Source organism: Trichosurus vulpecula, chromosome 8 (assembly GCF_011100635.1).
Source record: "Trichosurus vulpecula isolate mTriVul1 chromosome 8, mTriVul1.pri, whole genome shotgun sequence".
In the NCBI taxonomy this organism is placed as follows: Eukaryota; Metazoa; Chordata; class Mammalia; order Diprotodontia; family Phalangeridae; genus Trichosurus; species Trichosurus vulpecula.
In genome coordinates this window covers 38,305,200-38,329,271 of record NC_050580.1, presented here as the reverse complement: position 1 = coordinate 38,329,271, position 24,072 = coordinate 38,305,200, and the positions used below count along the sequence as shown (strand labels likewise).

General features: G+C 37.6%; 1 pseudogene; it reads right to left on the bottom strand.

Annotated features, from left to right (window-relative positions):
* Positions 1-605: 605 nt before the first annotated feature.
* The window catches only part of LOC118828047, a 30,392-nt pseudogene continuing 6,925 nt past the window's right edge, over positions 606-24,072 (bottom strand).

The window sequence follows — 24,072 nt, the reverse complement described above, 5'->3', positions numbered from 1 at the left end:
GAGACAAAGAATCTGACATGATAATAATTAGGAAGTGACTTGTCCAAGGCTACACAAATTGTTAGCATTAGAGGCAAGACTGGTCCCAGGTCCTCTGCCCCCAAAGTCAGGCCTCCTTACATATTACCATGCTGTTTCTGAAGTCATGAATCCTCAATGTGTGGAAGTGCAGGTACACATTTGCACATTAGGAATTATTAGCAACACAACTGTGTTTATTGTACTCTGCATTCACAAACAAGATATATGCAATGGAAAATAAGATAATACATGAGAATGTTTGAAAATTCCCAATTAATATATGTTTTCTTGGAGGGATAGTTTACAGATCTTCTACCATTCCCTAAAACTGGAATTGAAGGTGTGAATTAGAGTATGGTTGGAGACATTGGTAAGAGGGTGGCACGTGAATATCCAAAAGATAGCCCCTATTACATAAAGATATACAAGATACTCTGTTAGCCTGACTTTTCTCTGGAAATTAAGACACATTTTAATCATTAAGTGGGAATTTTTCTTTCCATCGAGAGCATTCCAGTAAAAACCTGAAAGAATTGAGTGCAAAAGATGAAACCAGCTGTATAATTTAACTAATCAACTTGATCTTATTCCTTCCTGAGGAAGAAAGCATATTTGGTAATATGGTAGAATATTGGTTCCAACATGATTGGTCTTGATGCTAATTTCATTTGGATTTTCAACAGGCTTGAGGGTGAAGGTCTGTAGAATGATGAAAAAGAACAAAAGCAACTCCTTCCTTGCCAGGCCTTCTCCAAGACATGACTGTTTTCCTGGAAAGAAATTAAATTGTGCTTTGAAATCTTCACAGACTATCACAGTGTCAGACAAGATGAAATGGCCTCACTGAACAAGGACAAGAGTTGGGAAAGGAGCAAAAGAGAAGGATGCAGATGGGCAGAAATGGTGAGTTCCATTATTGTGAGCTATATTTCAGCCATTTAGGGAAGAAAGGAATGGCCTCTTCACGCCTTTCTTCTCATGGTGACCCCTTGTGTAGTGGATCTGGCAATGGAGTCAGAGTTCCACTAAAGTAAGGAGGCAGGTAGACCAGCAAGAGGATCAACTCATCTATTGAGGGGTCTGAGAAGAAGCCAAGACATAAGAATACTAGAAAAGACATTGTATCACATGCCTCAGCATGATGATGTGTCCTCAGAAGAACTGCCAGGAGAAGTCTCAGCCAGAGAAGAGTGGGAGGGGGAACAGAATTATCCTCTTAGAGGGAGAGGGAGAGATGGGAAGGGTTTCTTTTTACCAATGGAAAATGGCATGAAGTAGTCATTTTTCTTGAATTCCCCATTCTTATCCGGGAAGTGAGGTGGGTCTAACTGGTCAGGGTTGGGAGACTCTTTGCTGTCATATAAGACTAGGGAGAGCAGTGGGAGGATTGTTGTTCCCTAGAGGAAAGAAATTCCAGGGGAGAATCAGTTATCATCATGAATAACCTTTGTATGCCAGTCCGAAGAATCTTCAGTGGCTCCCTATCATCCCTAATACAAAACACATACTTCTTTGTGTGTGGTATAGGCTGGGATGTCTGGGCATTGAGAATCTACATGGACTCTTGTCTAGCTTTCTAGGTTGATGTACCAGTTATTGAACCCATCATGTCGTCCTTGGGGTTCCAGCTAAACTGATTCAACTGGTGTTCCCCGTTCACAAGGCTCCCTCTGTGGTCTTGGTGGTTTTAGAATGGCCATGTCCCACACACGGAAGGCACTTCTTGCACTCTTCAGCTTTTTAGAATCCCTAGCTTTCTTTAAGGATTGGCTTGGGAACTCCTTCCTACATGAATTCTTGGCTAAGGCCCTGAGCTCTTTGTGTTCTTTCTTCCCTTAGTTTCTTGGTCTATACTTCATGTCTATATCTGTTGCCTGTGTGATTCCTGGCAAGACATGAATTTTCAGTGGCCGAGACAATGATTAAAGCCTCTAGTGGCAGACCAGACTTCCTCCTGGGGGAGCTTCTTCAGCAGTAAGGCACTCTACCAACCAAATCACGGCTTGGGTCTGAAGGCAAGAAATAATACTTTCAGTGGACTTGTTTGGTTCCAAATTGAGCTCCCTCCAGGAGATTAAAGTTCTCAGTCATCAAATACCCTTCTATTATTGCCTTTTGTTGACAATACTTGGCCTGGGAATTTTCACATAGTTGGTTGTTGCTGAAGCCTTGATGATTTGAAATGGGGCATATTAACTGTGAAATTGGAATTCTCCCTTCTTCTTTGTGTGAGGGGGAATAGTTCTGCTCAGCCATTGCTAGGAACCTTCAGTCCAATTCAATTTAATTCAAAGTTTATGTAGTACCCCCCCAGAAAGTAAGATTTTAGAGTGTAAAGGCCTAGGTTCTTGTCTCAGCTCCAACATTTTAAATAAAATTGGGCATGCCATTAGACTGGAAATTCAGTATATCCATCCACACAAAGGGAAAGAAAAGAGTATTTACACTATCTACTTCACTGTCTCGTAAGAGAAAATGGCATAATCAAAAATTTCTCTTTAGCAACATCATTTTATTATTGTCCCTGTGCATTATCTTTCCACTGTTGCTATGGTGAATGAGAATTAGGATGAACCAAAATAAATATACCCTTTTCTCTCATTCTTCATTCATCACCACATTCAAGTTAATTATATGTAACAAAAGACTGCCTTAAGAGGAACTTTCTATGAGATCATGACAATGGGACTTGCTTTTCTCATTTCTAAAATGAGATCAAAAGACCAGATGATATTTATGATGTCTTCCAACACTAGATTCCATGGCCCCATAAGTGTTTACCTTGAGGAGGACATATTTTTGGAACTGCATCTCTTTGGTCACTGCATGGGGCACATTGAGAGGTGTGAGGTCAATGAATCTTTGCGCTTCATAGACCACTGCATCCATATAGGGCATATCTTGTGTGCCCTTTTTAGAAGGAACTAGATTATGTCCAATCACATGAACAATTTTCTCATGAATTTTTGCTGCAGAGACAAAAACAAGAATAACCACTCAGCTTCCTGTTCTCTTGGGAATGTCCAACAGAGCTTGTGTGGAGTATCTGCCTGATCATATGACCTAAAATATTTCACACTTTTGCTCAGTGTCCTACTTCTATACAGTTCAGGAAGCAAAGGTCTTTGCATCAGCAATGGGATAATTTTCTGTGGCTTAGTGGATACACGTCAGGAAGAACTTTGTTTACATTCCTCCTTAAACACCATCTGTATAAATTCAGGCAAGTCATTAAACCTAAATAAGCCTCTTTTTTAACATCTGAAAAATGAGGACAATAAATTATCCATCCTGTAATGTTCCCTACACCTCTAAATCTATGAGACTATGGTTTGTAAAATAGGGCTAATAACTCCACCTCATTTAGAAGACATGAAATGAAAAACTATGTCAAGTGATTTGTAAATCTTACATCCTTTATATTGATACCAACTGTTATTGTCAAGGAAAGCAGATGTCTTCATTTGAATATGATAGTGGCTATGACATTATCATTCTTGATTTAAACCATTTACCGGCTATGTATCTCAGCTCCTCCATCAATATCCTAAGTTGCTGCAGCGTAGAATCTCAGCATTAGAAATGACATTTTTCACCCAGGGCCATACATAGTTGAACAGGACTCCTGTTTCTAATGGAGTGAACAAATGGTCATCCAGCCTTGGCTTGAAGACTTCCAGCAAGCAAGAATCCATCATGTCCAGGGCAAACGAGTTGGCTTTGGGAGATTTCTAATAGTTGGCAAGTCTTTCCTTACTGAAATCTCCACTGGTCAGTTTGCAACTTCTTTCCATGGCTTCTAGTTCTGCCTCTTTGGATCCAGTAGAACTAGCCCTGGTAGAATGTAAGCCATTTGGGGAAAGGGCACGTTTTATCTGAGCCTTTCCATCATAAGCATAGAACTGAAGGTGTGCAGTGGGAACTTCATACATGTTTGCTAAAGTTAATCACATTCCACATGACAGACCTTCACATACTTAAATAACTATCCCATTTTGTTCAAGTGTTTTGTATTAAATATGCTACTGTCTGACGTGTTTCTGATCTGTGTGGAAGTCATGTAAATTCAAAAAGTGGGAAAGTGGGGCCAGCTGCTAAGCAAGACACAGGGCTGGGAATGCAAGTCTGGTCCATAAACATGGCACTTCTACTTTACCTAGTATCTCAGGAAGTTTCAGTATGAGCAGCAGGCCATATCTCAGAGAAAGTCTTGTTGTCTCTGTTCCTGCACCAACTAAGTCTGCTGCAGTCATTAACAGATTTTCTAAGTCAAATTCAAACTGGGCATTATCTTTTTCCTAAATGAGAAATACAAAATTGATGAAATAATGAGATAGCAGGGAAAGCCATTTGAAACCATATGAAGTACATAAAGTTTGTCCTAGGAATCCTCCCTCACCTTCATTTCCCTACTCTAAGAGACAAGAACCTTCCTAATGCCCTTAGGCTTCCACTGTTCAAACATAGGTTTGCCCTTCCCCGGCAACCTTCTTCCTCTCAAACAACATGGCACAGAGCACTAGACTTTAAATCTGGAAGACCTGGATTCATATTTAGCCTTAGCCAAGATATATATTTGTGTCCATGGGGAAGTCATTTAACTCCTTAGGGCACCTTTTTTCCTCACATGTAACAAGATATGGCTGGAATCCTTTGAGCTCTCTATTTACTACCAATATGTATGGTACAGAGGGGACTTGATCAAGTAATTCAATTGAAACCTTAATAACCTGGGAAGTGAACTTTTATACTGATATTTTCACCATAAAACATGGCAGCATCTTAGTAAAGAACAACAACAGGGAATTTCCAATTTCAGAGTGGGGAGGTGAGAGAAATACTTTGCGGTGGAGAATGCAGAATTTTAAATCTCGGAAGGGAAATGAACTTCATCCAGGCAAACTGTGACTGATCAAACATTTCCTTTTCAAAATCTCCCTTAAGTGATCATCCAACTTCAGATTCAAGGCTTCCACAGATGGGAAATTTATTACTTAATGAAGAATTTCAATCTAGTCTTAGACATTATTCACCTCATGTGGAAATGAAATGTGTCTCTATAATTTCAAACATTTGTTATGAGTTCTATCTCTGGGGAGTGAAGAACCAAAAGCATTCTAATCCATTTTTGCAACAGCCCTTAAAGTTAGGTGGCTGCTGATGTCCTTTCTAACTCACAAATTCTGTGCAATTCTGTGAAATATGCAAGCTCATAGGTTTTAGAACTTGAAAGAACCTTGGAGACCACTTGGCCCAACACACTCATTTTATAGAAAAAAATTGTGCCCGAGAGAGGAGCATTCATTTATTTTTCAAGGTCACATAGGGTAAAATGAAAAGGAGTAGATAACATAATGGCCCCAAATGGGAGAAGGCCTAATATTATTTACCTAGAACAGAAATTAAGCTTATCTATGGTTTAAAAACAGGGGAAAACAAATGGGGTGGATGATGAATGGCCCAAATAGACGAAGACCTAATACTGTGCTACCTGTAACAGAAATGAAGCTGTCTATGATTTAAAAAGAGGGATGGTTGAAGCAAAGTTTGAGTAGAAGCTCATTTTCTACTAAAATGGACTGGCAGGGACACTCATGAAGAGGAAAAAAGAGCAAATAATCTAGACCAGGATATAAAACAATGAATATGGACTATACAATTAAGAACATTTATTGAGACATCTCTAATAAATGAGAGAACAATGAACAATTATTATATGACTCTCAGAAATAAAGGAACAATAGCCTAGAGGGAGCTAGGTGGCCAAATGGATGGAGTGTTGGACTTGGAGTTAGGAAGACATGAGTTCAAATCCAGCTTCAAGCTTTTCTAGCCTTTGACCCTCAGCAAGTCTGTCTGCCTTGTTTCCTCATTTCTAAAATGGGGATATTAATGGATGTTAATAGCATTTACCTCCTGGGTTGTGAAGTACACATGAGGTAATATTTGTAATGTGCTTTGAAATTTTTAAAGCATGATGTAAATGCTACAGCTTTGATTATTAGATTGTTTCAAAACAAAAAAGAATAAAAAGAAAAAAATAAGTATGAAGAGTGGGCAGAAATAACAGGTCTTTAAAGTGAAATTGTGAATAGACAATGTAGAACGTTTGATGAACAATATGTCTAAAGTTTAATAGATTCTTTTAAAGTGAAACTAGTAGATTTAGTACTAGAAAATACAGAAATTTTGACGAAATGAAGAGAGAACAATATTTGGGCCACATTGACTTTCTACAAGCCAAAGTGATCTTCAAGATAAAACATGAAATAATTCAAGGATCTTTCATATTTTAAAAATACATAATTAATGTTAAATACTGAATGTAATACCTCACTAATGAAAATGAACAATTGTTAAAACTAAGAACAAAATATATAGACTTCAGAGACTATCCAACAGAAAAAAGCATCAAGTTTAAAATATGAAAAACTGTAGTAAGCAAACATTAAATCTTCAGTGCTAAACAAGTATTTTGGGCAATGAAGATAGAGCCCATCACTTATCAAGGAAAAGATATTTGGGTAGGTTAGAACTACTCCTTTTCTCTGAAAAATTCAAAGAGGAGATTGGAAAACAACAATATTAAAATCAAAGGAGCTTAGGTTATAGACCTAAATAAGTAATCCTAATACTATGAGCTTAGTCATTCATGAAATAAGATGGACTTACAGCCATCAATGTTATAAAAGTGAACGATTTTGAAAAATTAATGAGCCAACATACATTCAATTATCAATCAAGAGTACAAAAGATCAGTGATGAAAAATGCTACCTGCCTTCTTAGAGAGAGTCGATGGACTGGTATGCAGAATGAGACACTTATTTTTCGACATGGCCAGTATGGAAATTTATTTTTCTTGATTATGCTTACATATTAACATAGGTTTTGTTTATCTTTTCTTCATTGGGTGGGAAGAAATAAAGCCCAGTTACTAAAAAACTGATGGTATCCTTGGGGGACATAGATACTTATATGTCCCTTCCTTTGCTTTGAAGAGAGTGGCATGTAAGAATCCTTGGAATATCAGCCTTGATCAGAGAGCAAGGTGCTACCCCCATGCATCCTACCTGCTGCATTTCAAAAGGGTAACAGTCAATGTAGTCTTGAGGATTGCTGGGGTCCAGTATCTTTAGATGCTCCTTCTCTCTTTCCAAAACAAAACGTTTCATTTCTTCAGCATTTCTAGAAAATATTTTATGCTTCCCAGGGAGGTACATTCTGAATGCTAGTAAAAAATTGTAGAACTACACCCCCACAAATCCAAACAAACACATGTGAGCTTATTGTCATAAAGACACAACTTTATATCTCTACTTATAAATTATTATGTTCTATTCAAAAGCATTGCATTTCTTTTCAAGTTTAACTAGATATTTTAAACAAAAATGTTTCTCTCTCATCTTCATTATACATTGGGGAAAAAAGAAAAAAAATCCTTGAAATATGTATACATAGCCAAGCAAAACAAATCCCCACCTTGGCAATAGCCAGAAATGTGTGTCACATTCTACATCTTGAATCCATCCCCTCTCTGTCAGAAGGAGAGCAGTATATTTCATCCTGGTTCTTCTGGAATCATGGTGGGTCCTTACACTGATCAGAGTACTTGAGCCTTATATAGTGTTTGTCTTTCCACCATTTTTGTTATAGTTGTATCAGTTTCCTGATCTTGACGATGACCATGAATATTCCGATACAGTTTGAAATCGCAAAGTATAAGAGATTCTCTAGGTAGAAGGCAGAGGAAGTATATCATTTATTTAGACACCAGAGGATCAAACCACAAGACCAATAACTCCAACCTAACATAGCAATAGTCCTACTCCAAAGCCAGTAAGTCCACCTCAATGTAACAACATGAAATTATACACAGTATTACAGCAAAGAACCAAGTCATCCTCTAATCTTCCCCCTTCTCTGTTCCCACTGGGCCCTTCCAGTAATCACTCACTAATATTAACTGTCTGCTTGCCTGTGTTCTCTCCCCCCTCAGTCCTCTCATCTCTGCAGCTCTCTGGTCTTCACTCTTTGTTCTGCACTCTCTGTGCAGCTCTGTCATCTTGGAGTTCTTACTTCTTCTCCTTGGGCTGAATTTCAAATTCTACCCTTAATGACTACCTTCTGGGTATGTATACTCTTTTTAAGGCCTGAGGGCTTCATACCCAATAAGAAAAAGGGTATAGGCTCAGGGCTTAGTACTTAGCAAATAAACAGTGTAAGCCTGGGGCTTAGTGCCTAACACATAAAGGGTGTAGGCCTGCCTACAAACAAACCTGTAATTGAGCTTCCCTTAACTAGCCCCTCCCCACCCAGGCCTATTGAATGGGCTGGAAAGGTCTTTAATCATTGACTGGAATCACAAGGGTGTAGGCCTGCATCTAATCAAGACTCCCTTAATTGGCCCTACCTGTGGCATATTGAATGGACAGGAAAGTTCTTTAATCAGTAATTGGCATCAAAATAGTACAAATTGCTTCTGCTTTGCATCCATTTATAAAGTCTTCCTAGTTGCAAAGCTCTCACTTTTATCATTTCTCAAAACACAGTGGAATTAAAATATATTCACCTATGGTAATTTGTTCAGATAATCTCCCAATTGATGAGCAGTCCCTTAGATTCCAGTACTTTGCAGTCTCTCCCTCCGAAGGAAAAAAAAAAAACTAATTTCAATTTTTTTGCATATGACTTCTAATTGTGAATTTTTTATTTTTTTTTGGAGGCACTGGTCAAATAATAGCATTGATGTTTCAAAGGACATATATGATTTACTAATTTGGGAGTGATAGATCCAAATGGCTTTCCAGGTTGCCTGGACAATTCACGCCTACATCAACAATTTGACAATATACTGGTTTTCCCATAGTCAATTCAACATACAATATTTACTTTTGTTTAAATTTTTTTGAAACATTTGGAAGATAAAATCAAGACCTGTCTATTTTTAAATTTAATTTAAACACCAGAACTGAAATACAGAATAGAGAAAAGAAAAAAAAAAGAAACATATCATAAACTTGAATATTAAAACAAATACAGAGTCAGAAAAGAAGAAAAAAAGCATTTAATTTGCACAGTGGAACATAAGAGAGGATTCAAAATTTGTAGTAATACATTCCTATTTCAAGAAAGCCTGTATGAAAAATACTACGCATTGTGTTGAGAGCGATCCATATTTTCTTAGCTTCCTTCTAAGTTTTCTTTTGTTCTCCGATGTGAACTTTTTCCTTTGTTTTTCCCTGCCCCTTCCTCCACCACCTCCCACATGGCTACAATTAAGTGCACATATATTTGTATATAGGTAGAGATATATACATACACATATACATATATACACATAAATACATACATATATTGACATATTCTTTCCCTAACAATTTCTCCTCCTCATATTTGTTTTTGTTTGCACAAATCTCTTATTTCCTATCCCTCCTGACTCTTCTACTTTATTTCTACCCAATACCTTGCCCTCCTATCACTTGTCCCTCCCAGGATCCCTTCCCTATCCTCCCATTCCCATAAATCGAAACATGCTTGTATAGCCTTCTGTGACCTATTCCTTCACCCTCCCCTCCAGAGATTGCTCCCTTATTTTCTCCCCACACCTTATGACCGTACCACCTGATTTCTTCTGACTTTAGAAGACTTTTATACTCTGCTAGATATATATGTATTGTTACTTCTTTTTTTTCAAAGTTTTTTTTTTCTAAGTGATTTATTTAATTTATTTAATATATTTTGTTTTCAGGATTGATTTTCACAAGAGTTTGAATTACAAATTTTCTCCCCATTTCTACCCTCCCCCACACTCCAAGATGGCATATATTCTGGTTGCCCTGTTCCCCAGTAAGCCCTCACTTCTGTCACCCCACTCCCCTCCCATCCCCTTTTCCCTTACTTACTTGTAGGGCAAGATAAATTTCTACACCCCATTTCCTGTGTATCTTATTTCCTATTTGCATGCAAAAACTTTTTTTTGTGAAGATCTGTTTTTAAAACTTTGAGTTCCAAATTCTCTCCCCTCTTCCCTCCCCACCAACCCTCCTTAAGAAGTCAAGCAATTCAACATAGGCCACATGCAGATCATTATGCAAAACCCTTTCACAATACTCATGTTGTGAAAAACTAACTATATTTTGCTCCTTCCTAACCTATCACCCTTTATTCAATTTTCTCCCTTGACCCTGTCCTTTTTTGAAAGTGTTTGTTTTTGATTACCTCCTCCCCCATCTGCCCTCCCTTCTACTGTACCCCATTTTTTATCTTCTTCCTCCTTATTTCCTGTGGGGTAAGATACCCAATTCAGTGTGTATGTTATTCCCTCCTAAGGTCAAATCTGATGAGGGCAAGATTCACTCATTCCCACTCACCTGCTCCCTCTTCCCTCCCAATGGAACTGCTTTTTCTTGCCACTTTTATGTGAGATAATTTATCCTATTCTATCTCTCCCTTTCTCCCTTCCTCAACATATATCTCTCGTCCCTTAATTTGATTTTACTTTTTTAGATATCATCCCTTCATATACAACTCACCCTGTGCCTTCTGTCTATGTATATATATATATACATATATATATATATGTATATATATATATATATATGCATATTCCCTTCAGCTACCCTAATACTGAGGCCTAATGAATCATGCACATGATCTTTCCATGTAAGAATGTAAACAAAACACTTCCACTTTAGTAAGTCCTTTATGATTTCTCTTTCTTGTTTACCTCTTAAGCTTCTCTTGATTCTTGTGTTTGAAAGTGAAATTTTCTATTCAGCTCTGGTCTTTTCACTGAGAAAGCTTGAAAGTTCTCTATTTTATTGAAAATACATATTTTGCCTTGGAGCATGATACTCAGTTTTGCTGGGTAGGTGATTCTAGGTTTTAATTCTAGCTCCATTGACCTCCGGAATGTCCTATTCCAAGCCCTTTGATCCCTTAATGTAGAAGCTGCTAGATCTTGTGTTATCCTGATTATGTTTCGACAATACTCAAATTGTTTCTTTCTGGCTGCTTTCACTATTTTCTCCTTGATCTGGGAGCTCTGGAATTTGGTGACAATATGCCTAGGAGTTTTCTCTTTGGGATCTATTTGAGGAGGTGATAGGTAGATTGTTTCAATTTCTATTTTACCCTCTGTCTCCAGAATATCAGGGCAGTTTTCCTTAATAATTTCTTGAAAGATGATATCTAGGGTCTTTTTATGATCATGGCTTTCAGGTAGTCCAATAATTTTTAAATTATCTCTCCTGGATCTATTTTCTAGGTCAGTAGTTTTTCCAATGGAATATTTCACATTATCTTCAACTTTTTCATTCCTTTGGTTCTGGTTTATAATATCTTGATTTCTCATAAAGTCACTTGTTTCTACCTTGCTCCAATCTAATTTTTAAGGTAGTGTTTTCTTCAGTGGTCTTTTGGACCTCCTTTTTCATGTGACTAATTCTGCCTTTCAAGTCAGTCTTCTCCTCATTGGCTTTTTTGTAGCTCTTTTGTCATTTGATTTAGTCAATTTTTTATGGTGTTGTTTTCTTCAGTATTTTTTGGGTCTCCTTTAGCAATTCATTGGCTTGTTTTTCATGGTTTTCTCACATCATTCTCATTTCTCTTCCCAATTTTTCATCTACTTCTCTAACTTGCTTTTCCACATCCTTTTTGAGGTCTTCCGTGGCCTGACACCAGTTCATCTTTTTCTTGGAGGCTTTTGATGTAGGCTCTTTGACTTTGCTGACTTCTTCTGGCCATATGTTTTGGTTTTCTTTGTTACCAAAGAAAGATTCCAAAATCTAAAATTGAATATTAGTGGGTTTTCATTGCCTAGCCATGTTCCAGCCAACTACTTGACCCTTGAGTTTTTTGGCAGGGTATGATTGCTTGTAGAGTAGAGAGTACTTTGTTCCAAGCTTGAGGGGATGTGCTGTTGTTTTCAGAGCTATTTCTATAGAGCAAGTCTTGTCACACCAGTACTCCTCCTCCCCCAAGGACCACCAACCCTGGACAGGACTCAGATCTTAAGTAGGCTCTGCCCTCCTGCTCTGATCTGCCACTGAATTCCTCCCACCAGGTCGGCCTGGGGCCAGAAGTAACTGCAGCTGTGGTTCTGTAGCTGCACCACCCCCCACTGTCCCTGGGGCATTGGCTGAACCTGAACTCCTTTCTTTATGTCCCAGGCAGCTTTTCCCACTAACCTTCTCTTTTGTCCTTTTTGTTTGTGGGTTGAGAAGTCTGGTAACTGACACAGCTCACTGATTCAGGGTGCTAGGGCTTGTTCTGCCTGGCTACTGGTCTGGTTGGTCAGGCACAGCCCACGCTGAACTCTGCTCTGCTCTGCTCCCAGTGCTGTGCATGATAGGCCTTACCCAGCAATCATCCAGGCTGTCCTGGGCTGGAGCCCTGCTTCCCTCTGCTCTTTCATGCGTTCTGCTGTTCTTCTCTGTTGTCTTTGGTGTTTGTGGATTGAGAAGTCTGGTAACTGCCACAGCTCACTGATTCAGGGTGCTGTGGCCTGTTCTGCCTGGCTCCTTGTCTGGGTGGTTCAGGCACTGCTCATCCTGGGCTCTGCTCCACTCCTCTCCCAGCTCTGTGTGACCCACCTTACCCAGCAACCATCCAGGCTGTCCTGGGCTGGAGCCCTGCTTCTGTCTGTTATTTTGTGGGTTCTGCAATTCTAGAATTTGTTCAGAGCGATTTTGATAGTTTTTTGGAGGGACCTGGGGGGAGCTCACACAAGTCCCTGCTTTCCAGCTGCCATCTTGTGTATTCTCTTACCATTTTATTTCTTCTAACTTTAGAAGACTTTTATACTCTGCTACATATATATGTGTTGTTCCTTCTTAAACCCATTCCCAATACCAGTAGGTTACCAGAACTACCAGCCCTCCTCCCCCATCTAATTCCTGTGTCAATTCTTCCTCTTGTACCTCATTTGTATAAAATAATTACTCTTTTTAGCTGTTCCTAAATGGTTTTACTTTTTAAAGTCATATCATAGACAGATCTACCCCAGTCATGCTAATGAACTACCCAATTACTACTGACAATTTTAGATGTACATTTTACATTTTCATACGTAAAAAGAAAATGGTCTGTCCTTATTGAAGCCCTTGTAATTAGTCTTTGGCATATGTCTTATGTTCCTCTTGGCTTTTTTATGTCAAATCTTCTATTAAGTTTAGAGTTTATTTTTTTTAAACAAAGTCGTGAAAGTCTGACAGTTGATCAAGTGTCCATTTTTTTCCATTACAGATTATGCTTAACTTTGCTAAGTATGATGTTTTCAGCCAGAATAGGAGTCCTTTTGTTCTTCAATATATAGTGTTCCAAGACCTGTACTCCTTTAGGGTATCTGCAGCTAAGTCTCATGTGATTGTAATTGTGGCACCATCATGTTTAAATTGTTTTTGTCTTGTTGTTTTTAATATTTCATCCTTGAGTTGGGCTTTCAGAATTTGAGTATAATGTTCTTATGAATTTTCTTCATAGATCTCTTTCAAATGGTGATCGATAGATTTTTACTGTTTATACTTCCTCCCTCATTCTAATGCTTCAGGAGAATTTTCTTTAATTAGTTCTTGCATTATTGTATCGAGATTCCTTTTTTATCATAGCTTTTAGGCAGTGTGGTTATTCTTATATTTTCGCTTTTTGATCTGTTTACCAGATCAGTTCTTTTTCTTATGTTTCACTTTCCTTTCTATTTTTTTTCATCCTTTATAATTTGTTTCGTTATTTCTTGATCTCTTATAACTTCACTCAGTTCCCATTGCCCAATTCAACTTTTTAAGGTGTCATTTTCTTCCTTAAGATTCTAGATGTCCTCTTCTAATTGGCTGACTTTCTTTTCATAATCTTCTTGTTTTCTTGGACTGTTCTCACTTTGTTTTAGTTTTTCCTCAATCTCTCTCATTTTATATTTAAAATATTTTTTGTAATTTTTAAAAATTTATTTATTTAACATATTTATTTTTCAGCATTGATTTTCACAAGAGTTTGAATTACAAATTTTCTCCCCATTTCTACCCTCCCCCCAACTCCACGATGATGTATATTCTGGTTGCCCTGTTGCCCATTCAGCCCTCCCTTCTGTCACCCCACTCCCCTCCCATCCACTTTTCCATTCCTTTCTTGTAGGGCAAGATAAATTTCTATGCCCCATTGCCTGCGTATCTTATTTTCTAGTTGCATGCAAAAACTTTTTTTTTTTTGTTTTTGGACATCTGTTTTTAAAACTTTGAGCTCCACATTCTCTCCCCTCTTCCCTTCCCACACACCCTCCCTAAGAGGTCAAGCAATTCAACATAGGCCACATGTGTATCATTATGTATAACCCTTCTACAATACTCATGTTGTGACAGACTAACTATATTTTACTCCTTCCCAACCCATCCCGCTTTATTGAATTTTCTCCCTTGACCCTGTCCCCTTTCCAAAGTTTTTGTTTTTGATTACCTCGACCCCCATCTGTCCTCTCCTCTGTCATCTGCCCCCTTTTTTATCTTCTTCCTTCTTCTTTCCTGTGGGGTAAGATACCCAATTGAGTATGTATGGTATAACCTCCTCAGACCAAATTTGATGAGAGCAAGATTCACTCATTCCCCCCTCACCTGCCCTGTCCCCTCCTCCCACAGAACTGCTTCCTCTTGACAACTTCATGCGAGATAATCCACCCCATTCTATCTCTCCCTATCTCCCTCCCTCAATATATTCTTCTCTCATCCCTTAATTTGATTTTATTTCTTTTAGATATCTTCCCTTCATCTTCAACTGACCCTGTGTACGCTCTCTCTCTCTCTCTTTCTCTCTCTCTCTCTCTCTCTCTCTCTCTCTATATATATATATATATATATATATATATACACACACACACACACACATACATACATACATACATGCACATTCACTTATATATATATACATAAATGTGCATATATATATATATAATATACATATATATGCATATTCCTTTCAGCTACTATGATATTGAGGTCTCATGAATCATACACATCATCTTTCTATGTAGGAATGTAAACAAAGCAGTTCAAATATAGTAAGTCCCTTATGATTTCTTTTTCTTGTTTACCTTTTCATGCTTTTCCTGATTCTTGCGCTTGAAAGTCAAATTTTCTATTCAGCTCTGGTCTTTTCACTGAGAAAGCTTGAAAGTCCTCTATTTTATTGAAAATCCATATTTTGCCTTGGAGCATGATACTCAGTTTTGCTGGGCAGGTGATTCTACGTTTTAATCCTAGCTCCATTGACCTCCAGAATATCATATTCCAAGCCCTTCGATCTCTTAATGTAGAAGCTGCCACATGTTGGGTTATTCTGATTGAGTTTCCACAAAATTCAAATTGTTTCTTTCTGGCTGCTTGCAGTATTTTCTCCTTGATCTGGGAGCTCTGGAATTTGGTGACAATATTCCTTGGAGATTTCTTTTTGGGATGTATTTGAGGAGGCAATCGATGGATTCTTTCAATTTCTATTTTGCCCTGTGGCTCTAAAATATCATGGCAGTTCTCCTTGATAATTTATTGAAAGATGATATCTATGCTCTTTTTTTGATCATGGCTTTCAGGTAGTCCAATAATTTTTAAATTATCTCTCCTGGATCTATTTTCCAGGTCAGTGGTTTTTCCAATGAGATATTTCACAATGTCTTCCATTTCTTCATTCCTTTGATTCTGTTTTATAATATCTCGATTTCTCATAAAATCACTAGTTTCCACTTGCTCCAGTCTAATTTTTAAGGTAGGATTTTCTTCAGTGGTCTTTTGGACCTCCTTTTCCATTTGGCTAATTCTGCCTTTCAAGGCATTCTTCTCCTCATTGGCTTTTTGGAGCTCTTTTGCCATTGGAGTTAGTCTATTTTTTAAGGTGTTGTTTTCTTCACTGTATTTTTCAGTATTATTTTGGTTCTCCTTTAGGAAATCATTGACTTGTTTTTCATGGTTTTCTCGCATCCTTCTCATTTCTCTTCCCAATTTTTCCTCTACTTCTCTAACTTACTTTTCCAAATCCTTTTTGAGCTCTTCCATGGCCTGGGACCAGTTCATGTTTTTCTTGGAGGCTTCTGGTGTAGGCTCTTGCATTTTATTGACTTCTTTAGGCTGTATGTTTTGGTCCTCTTTGTCAGCAAAGAAAGAATGCAAAGTCTGAGACTGAATCTTGGTGCGTTTTTGCTGCCTGGCCATATTCCCAACCAACTAACTTGACCCTTGAGTTTTTCAGCGGGGTATGACTGCTTGTAGACTAAAGAGTTCTATGTTCCACATTTAGGGGGGGATGGGCCAGCTCTGCCATGCCAGCACTCCTCCTTCCCCAAGAACCCTTAACCCGAACTGGGCTTAGATCTTTAGCAGGCAGTGCACTCCTGCTCTGATCCGCCACTTAATTCCTCCCACCAGGTGGGCCTGGGGCTGGAAGCAACAACAGCTGTAGCTGCCCCACCTCTGCTGCCCCTTGGGCGATGGCCAACCTGTGAACTCCTTGCACTCCTGCAGCATTTCCCACTAGCCTTCCCTGCTGTTTTTGATGTTTGTGGGTTGAGAAGTCCGGTAACTGCCGCAGCTCACTGATTCAGGGCGCTAGGGCAAGCTCTGCCCGGCTCCTGGTCTGGTTGGTCCCAGCAGCTCATGCCGGGATCTGCTCTGCTCTCAGCTCCCAGCTCCCAGCTCCCACCTCCGTGTGGGATAGACCTCACCCAGAGACCATCCAGGCTGTTCTGGGCTGGAGCCCTGCTTCCCTCTGCTGTTTTATGGGTTCTGCAGTTTTAGAATTGGTTCAGAGCCATTTTTTATAGGTTTTTGGAGGAACTCGGCAGGGAGCTCACTGCTTTCCAGCTGCCGTCTTGGCTCCTCCTCCCTATGTAAAATATTTTTACAGTTCTATAAATTCTTTTTGGGCAGGTAATAATTCAACTTTACTCTTTGGAACGGAAGAAGATTTTTTTTTTGCTTCAATATCCTCCTCTGAAGATGAACCCTGGTTTTCTCTATTCCCCTAATAACTTTCTATGTTTGGATTCTTTCTTCTTCGCCTGTACAATTTTTTGGTAGTAATAGCTTATTTTTTGTAATAACCTCTAGTCCTGCAGTATAGGGATGGTGCCTCTGGCCTCAATTCTTCAGTTCTTCCCCTCTATCTTGGAACCAAAGCCAAATCCCGAGCCTGTTCTAAATGCCCACTAGGGAACTTAGAAGCCTTTCACCTTGTTGAACTTTAGAGAGTAAGAATCTCATTTATTTGATAGAAATGGGCATTGAACAGACAGAGGAACATGGATAGAAGGCAATGCTTCTTTGTCCTCCAGAGAGGGAACATTAGCAGAGTATAGTACTGCCAAGTTCTAGTAAGGGCAATGATTAGGATTGTGAGGAGAAATTAATTAGAAACTTCAGAAAAAGGAAAACTCTAAGAAACAGGGAAGCTCAGCCCTTGAAATGAGAGGTAGAGAAAGATTCTCTTTAGAGAAGAAAGTGTAAAATTAACTTCTCAATATTTTATTTTGTTTTTCAAAGGACAAACTTTGTCTCTCCCTTCCTCTTGAATTAAAAATTTTAAAAATTCTTTTAACAAATAAGAATCATCAAGCAAAACAGAAATCACACATTGTTTATTTCTTTAAATGTATTTCTCATTCTGCATATTCAATCTGTTACCTCTCAGTCAGAAAAGGTGTAGCACATTTCATCATTGGTCCTCTGGAATCAGTGTTGGCCATAGCTTTGATCAAAATAATTCAGCATTTCAGAAGTTTTTTGTCTTTCTGGTGTGGTAGTAATGGTATAAAATGATCTCCTGTTTCTACTAATTTCATTCCGCGTCACTTAATACAATTCCTCCCAGGCTTCTCTGAACTTATCCCTTTCATTATTTCTTCCTGTAAAATAGTCTTCCATCCAATTAATGTAACATTTCCCAACAATTCCCAAAGTGAAGAGTATTCCCCTCAGTTCCAGTTTCTCTACCACACCACAAATCTCCTGTAACTATTTTTGTATATATCAGTCCTTTTCATTTTCTCCTGATGTTTATTGCCACTAAAACTCAGAGAAAAATTGCCATTTGAATGGGCACACAGTTTACTTATTTTTGAGGCACAGTTCCAAATAGCTTTCTGAAAAGACTTCACCAACATAATACTAAGGTGCCAGTTTTTCTGCAGCTCCACAAGTATTTGTCATTTTGTTCTTTTATCATCTTTGCCAAATGAGAGTGAGATTTCCTTTAGTTTTCCTTCTCTTACTGTTAGTTATTTGCAACAATTTTTCATATGGCTGTTTGTAGGTTCACATTTTTCTTCAAGAAACATTTGTTCATAACTTTTATCAATTTATCATTGTTATTAGCTAATGACTCCATGAGACATCAAGAATCACTCAAACAAAATAAAAAGAGTGATAAAATAGAAGAAAATGTAAGATACCTCATTGGAAAAAAAATAACTGACCTGGAGAATAGATCCAGGAGAGATAATGTAAGAATTATTTGACTACCTGAAAGCCATGATAAAATAAAAAAGAACCTAGATAGCATCTTTCAAGAAATTATGGGGGAAAATTGCCCTGAGGTTCTAGAACCAGAGGATAACATGGTCATTCAAAGATCCACTAATCAGCTCCTGAAAGAGATCCCAAAATGCAAACTCTAAGGAATGTTTTAGTCAAACTCCAAATGTTTTTGGCTGATGAGGATCCTTAATTCTGTCTTCAGTGAATGAAGGCCTTGATCTGCCATGTCCATGCATTGTGGAGTTTAGGCTATAATAGTTCTAAAATCAGTGTAGGCTATTGGCTTCAGTAACTTCCTTATTTGGTTTTGGCTGATCTCCCTAATTCCTCCAGAATGGCCTGAGCAGGCCTTTTGTTGATAACTATTTTGCTTGGCCATATCTATGAACACTCTCCTACTTGGGATATCACAGGAACCAATCAGACCTTTCTCCATATAACTTAAACATTTGTATGACCTATGACTAGTTCCGATGCCTGTTGGGAACAGAATATATACCTGGATCTTATTTGAGAGCCAAAAATACTGCATAATGTTAAGGTCCTTCAGCACCTGATAGTATGTGTTTATGTGTATTGGGGACCTTGCTAAGAGATGAGAGGCTATGCTGCACTGATGCTGTTGCTGAAACTCAGCAAACAGCCACAGAATAAGAGAGCTATGGCCTTACCTGTGCCCATGGTGAGTTAAGCAGCTGAAAGTTATCCGTTAACAAGTTCATCAGACTTTGAAATTTCTCATCACTGTACTTTAATCAGTCATGGAAGAGGATAGAGCAGATCACATTGCATGCGACACAGCCAAGGATGAAGGTGGGATCAGTGGGTTGACCTAAAGGAGAGAAAAGTTTCCAAAGAGGGAATAAACAACTTTAACAGAAATGTTTCCAATCGCATAGGTACTAGACATATCTTCTGTCCATACCTGGATATGGCGTTTAATTCCTCTAAGGCTACTGAATGTTGTCCTGGACAACTTCCTTTACCCTTAATAAGGAGACTAAGTAAGCTTATAATACCTGACAATGAGAAGAGAGAAGGGAGTTCTCCACCCCAACAGAGTAATAACCTGATCAGTAGATCAAGGCAGGGGGTTTTATTCTTTTTACTTTTAAGATATATACTGCTTATTTTATTTTTAGTTTACAACATTCAGTTCCACAAGTTTTTGAGTTCCAAATTTTCTCCTCCCCCTTTTTCCCCTTCCCTGCAGGATGCCATGTGATTTGATATTTGTTCTACATATACCCTCAAATTAAACTTATTTTCCCAAAAATCAAGTTGTAAAGAAGAATTATAACCAATGGAGTGAATCATGAGAAATATGAAACAAAATAAAAAATAAAATAAAATAAAAAGAAGGAGCAAATACTATGCTTCAATCTGCATTCAGACTCTGAAATCCTTTCTCTGGATGTGAATTACTTTTTCCATCATGAGTCTTTTGGAGTTGTCTTAGTACCTTGCATTGTTGAGAAGAGCCTAGTCTATTGAAATTAGTCATCATAGGAGCAATGTGTCTGTGGTTGTGTACAATGTTCTCCTGGTTCTGCTCCCTTCACTCATTATCAGATCATATAAGTTTCTCCAGGTTCTTATAATGTCCATCTGCTCCTCATTTCTTATAGCACAATAGTATTCCATTACATTCATATACCACAATTTGTTTAGCCATTCCACAATTGATGGACATCCCCTCGATTTCCAATTCTTTGCCACCACAAAAAGAGCTGCCATAAATATTTTAGTAAATACGGGTCCTTGTCTCCCTTGTATGATCTTTTGGGGATATAGCCCTAGAAGTGGTATTGCTGGGTCAAAGGGCATGCACATTTTTGAATCCCTTTGGGGATAGTTGCAAATTGCTCTCCAGAAAGGTTCACAACTCCACCAACAATGCAACAATATTCCAATTTTCCCATGTCTTCCCCAGCACTTATCATTTCCTGATTTGACATGTTAGTCAATCTGACAGGAGAGATGTGGTACCTAAGAGTTGTTTTGATTTGCATTTCTCTAATCAATAGAGATTTAGGAAACATTTTTGTATGACTATAGATATCTTTAATTTCTTCCTCTGAAAATTTCCTGTTCGTATGATTTGACCATTTCTCAATTGGGTAATGACTTGTATTCTCATAAATTTGACTCAGCTCTCTGTATGTTTTAGAGATGAAACCTTTGTCAGAGACACTGGCTGTAAAAATTCTTTCCCCAGTTTTCCACTTCCCTCCTAATCTTGGTTTCATTGGCTTTGTTGTAAAAAAAAAATTCATTTTTAATTTAATCAGAATTATCCACTTTGCATTTCATAATGCTCACTATTTCTTGTTTAGACATGAATTCTTCCCTTCTCCATGAGTTTGACAGGTAAACTATTCCCTTCCCTCTCAAATTGCTTATAGTTTCAGCCTTTATATCTAAATCACGAATCCATTTTGACTTTATTTTTGTATATGATGTGAGATATTGGTCTATGCCCAGTTTCTGCCATGCTATTTTATAGTTTTCCCAGCAGATTTTTTCAAATAATGAGTTCTTATCCCAGAAGCTGGAGTCTTTGGGTTTATCAAAGAATAGATTACTATAGTAATTGACTACTGTGTCTTGTGTACTTAACCTATTCCACTGATCCACCAAAGTATTTCTTAGCCAGTATCAAGTAGTTTTCATTATTGCTGCTTTGTCATCAATTCCTTTAAAATTCTGGATCTTTTGTTCTTCCAAACAAATTTTGTTATTATTTTATCTAACTCGTTATAATAATTTTTGGTAGTTTGATTGGTATGGCTCTAAATAAGTAAATTAATTTAGGGGAAATTGACATTTTTATTATGTTAGCTAGGCCTAGCCATGAGCAAGTGATGTTTTTCCACTTATTTAGATCTGACTTTATTTGTGTGAGAAGTGTTTTGTAATTGTGTCCATATAGTTCCTTGGTTTTTCTTGGCAGGTAGACTTCCAAATATTTATATTGTCAGCAGTAACTTTAAATGGAATTTCTCTTTCTTTTTTTTACTTTTATGGTTTTTTTTGTTTGTTTTTTTGGAGGGGGGAAAGCAGGGCAATTGGGGTCAAGTGACTTGCCCAAGGTCACATAGCTAGTAAGTGTGTCAAGTGTCTGGGCCAGATTTGAACTCAGGTCCTCCTGATTCCAGGGCTGGTGCTCTACTCACTGTACCACCTAGCTGCCCCAGGAATTTCTCTTTCTATCTCTTGCTGTTGGGCTTTGTTAGTAACATATAAAAATGCCAAGGATTTATGTGGGTTTATTTTATATCCTTCAACTATGCTAAAGTTATTTATTATATCAAGTAGCTTTTTACTTGATTTTCTAGGATTGTCTAAGTATATCATCATATCATCTTAAAAAGTGATGACTATGTGTCTTCTTTGCCCATTCAAGTTCCTTCGATTTCTTTTTCTTCTCTTATTGTTAAAGCTGATATTTCTAGTACCAAATTGAATAATAACGATGATAATGGACATCCTTGTTTCATCCCTGACTTTATTGGAAATGCATCTAGCTTATTCCCATTATATATAATGCTTGCTGATGATTTGAGGGAGATACTATTTTTCATTTTAAGGAAGACTCTGTTTATTCCTGTGCTTTCTAGTGTTTTTAAGGGGAATAGGTGTTGCACTTTATCAAAAGCTTTTTCTGAATCTATTGAGATAATCATATGTTTTCTGCTAGTTTTGTGGTTGATGTGATCAAATATGTTGATAGTTTTCCTAATATTGAACCAGCCTTGGATTCTTGGAATAAATCCTACTTGGTCATAGTGTATTATTCCCATAATAATTTCCTGTAATCTTTTTGCTAATATTTCATTTAAATTTTTTGCTTCTATACTCATTAGCAAAATTGGTCTGTAACTTTCTTTCTCTGTTTTGGCCCTTCCTGGTTCAGGAATTAGTACCATATTTGTGTCATAAAAAGAATTTGATAGGGCTCCTTCTTCACCTATTTTCCCAAATAGTCTACAAAGTATTGGAATTAATTATTCTTTAAACATCTGAGAGCATTCACATGTAAAACCATCTAACCCTGGAGATTTTATTTCTAGGGAGTTTCATTGATGGCTTGTTCAATTTCTTCTTCTGAGATAGGGTTATTCAAACATTTTTCTTCCTCTTCTGTTTATCTGATCAGTTCATATTTTTGTAGATATTTGTCCATTTCTCTAAGATTATCCAATTCCTTGGCATATATTAGGCAAAATATTTTCTTAATTATTGTTTTAATTTCTTCTTCATTGGAGGTGAATTCACCCTTTCCATTTTTGATACTGGTAATTTGGTTTTCTTCTCTCTTTTTTTAAAATCAAATTTACTAAAGGTTTGCTAATTTTATTGTTTTTTTTTTCATATAACCAGCCCTTAGTTTTATTTATCAGTTCAAATAGTTTCTTGATTTCAATTTTATTAATTTCTCCTTTTGTTTGCAATATTTCTAATTTGCTATTTAATTGGGGATTTTCAATATGCTCTTCTTCTAGCTTTTCTGGTTGCATGCCCAATTCATTATTCTCCTTCTATATTTTATTCATGTAAGCATTCAGAGATATAAAACTTCCCCTAAGAGCTGCTTTTGCTGCATCCCATAAGTTTTGGAATGTTGTCTCATTATTGTGATTCTTTTGAATGAAATTACTGACTGTTTCTATGATTTGTTGTTTGACCCACTCATTCCTTAGGATTAGATTATTTAGTTTTCAATTTGTTTTTAGTCTATCTTTCTATGGCCCTTTATTACAAATAATTTTATTGCATCATGATATGAAAGGGACGCATTGACTATTTCTGCCTTTCTGCACAGGATTGTGGGGTTTTTATGCCCTAGTACATGGTCAATTTTAGTATACATCCCATGTACTGCTGAGAAAAAAAAATATATATTCTTTTCTATCCTCATTCAGTTTTATCCAGAGGTCTATCATATCTACCTTTTATAAATTCTATTCACCTCCTTAACTACTTCTTGTTTATTTTGAGGATAGATTTATCACATTCAGGGAGGGGGAGGTTGAGGTCCCCCACTTGTATAGTTTTGCTCTCTATTTCTTCCTGTAACTCTCTTAAGTTCTCCTCTAAGAATATGGATGCTGTGCCACTTGGTTCATAGACTTTAAGTGATGATATTACTTCATTGTCTATGCCACCTTTTAGCAGGATATAGTTTCCTTCCTTATCTCTTTTAATTAGATCTATCTTTGCTTTTGCATATTCTACTCCACCCTTTTACCTTTACCCTGTGTGTATCCTCTTGCTTCAGATATGTTTCTTATAAACAACACATTGTAGGATTATGGTTTTTAATCCGTCCCGCTATCGGCCTCCATTTATGGGAGAGTGCACCACATTCACATTCATAATTATGATTACTATCTGTGTCTTTTTTCCATTTTATTCCCCCATTTAGGTTTTTATTTCTCCCTTCTCCCTTCCCGTATCCTCAAAACAGTTTTGCTTGTGACTGCTGCCTCCCTCCATGTTTCCTCCTGTTTAGTCCCCTCTCCTATCTTACTCTTTTCC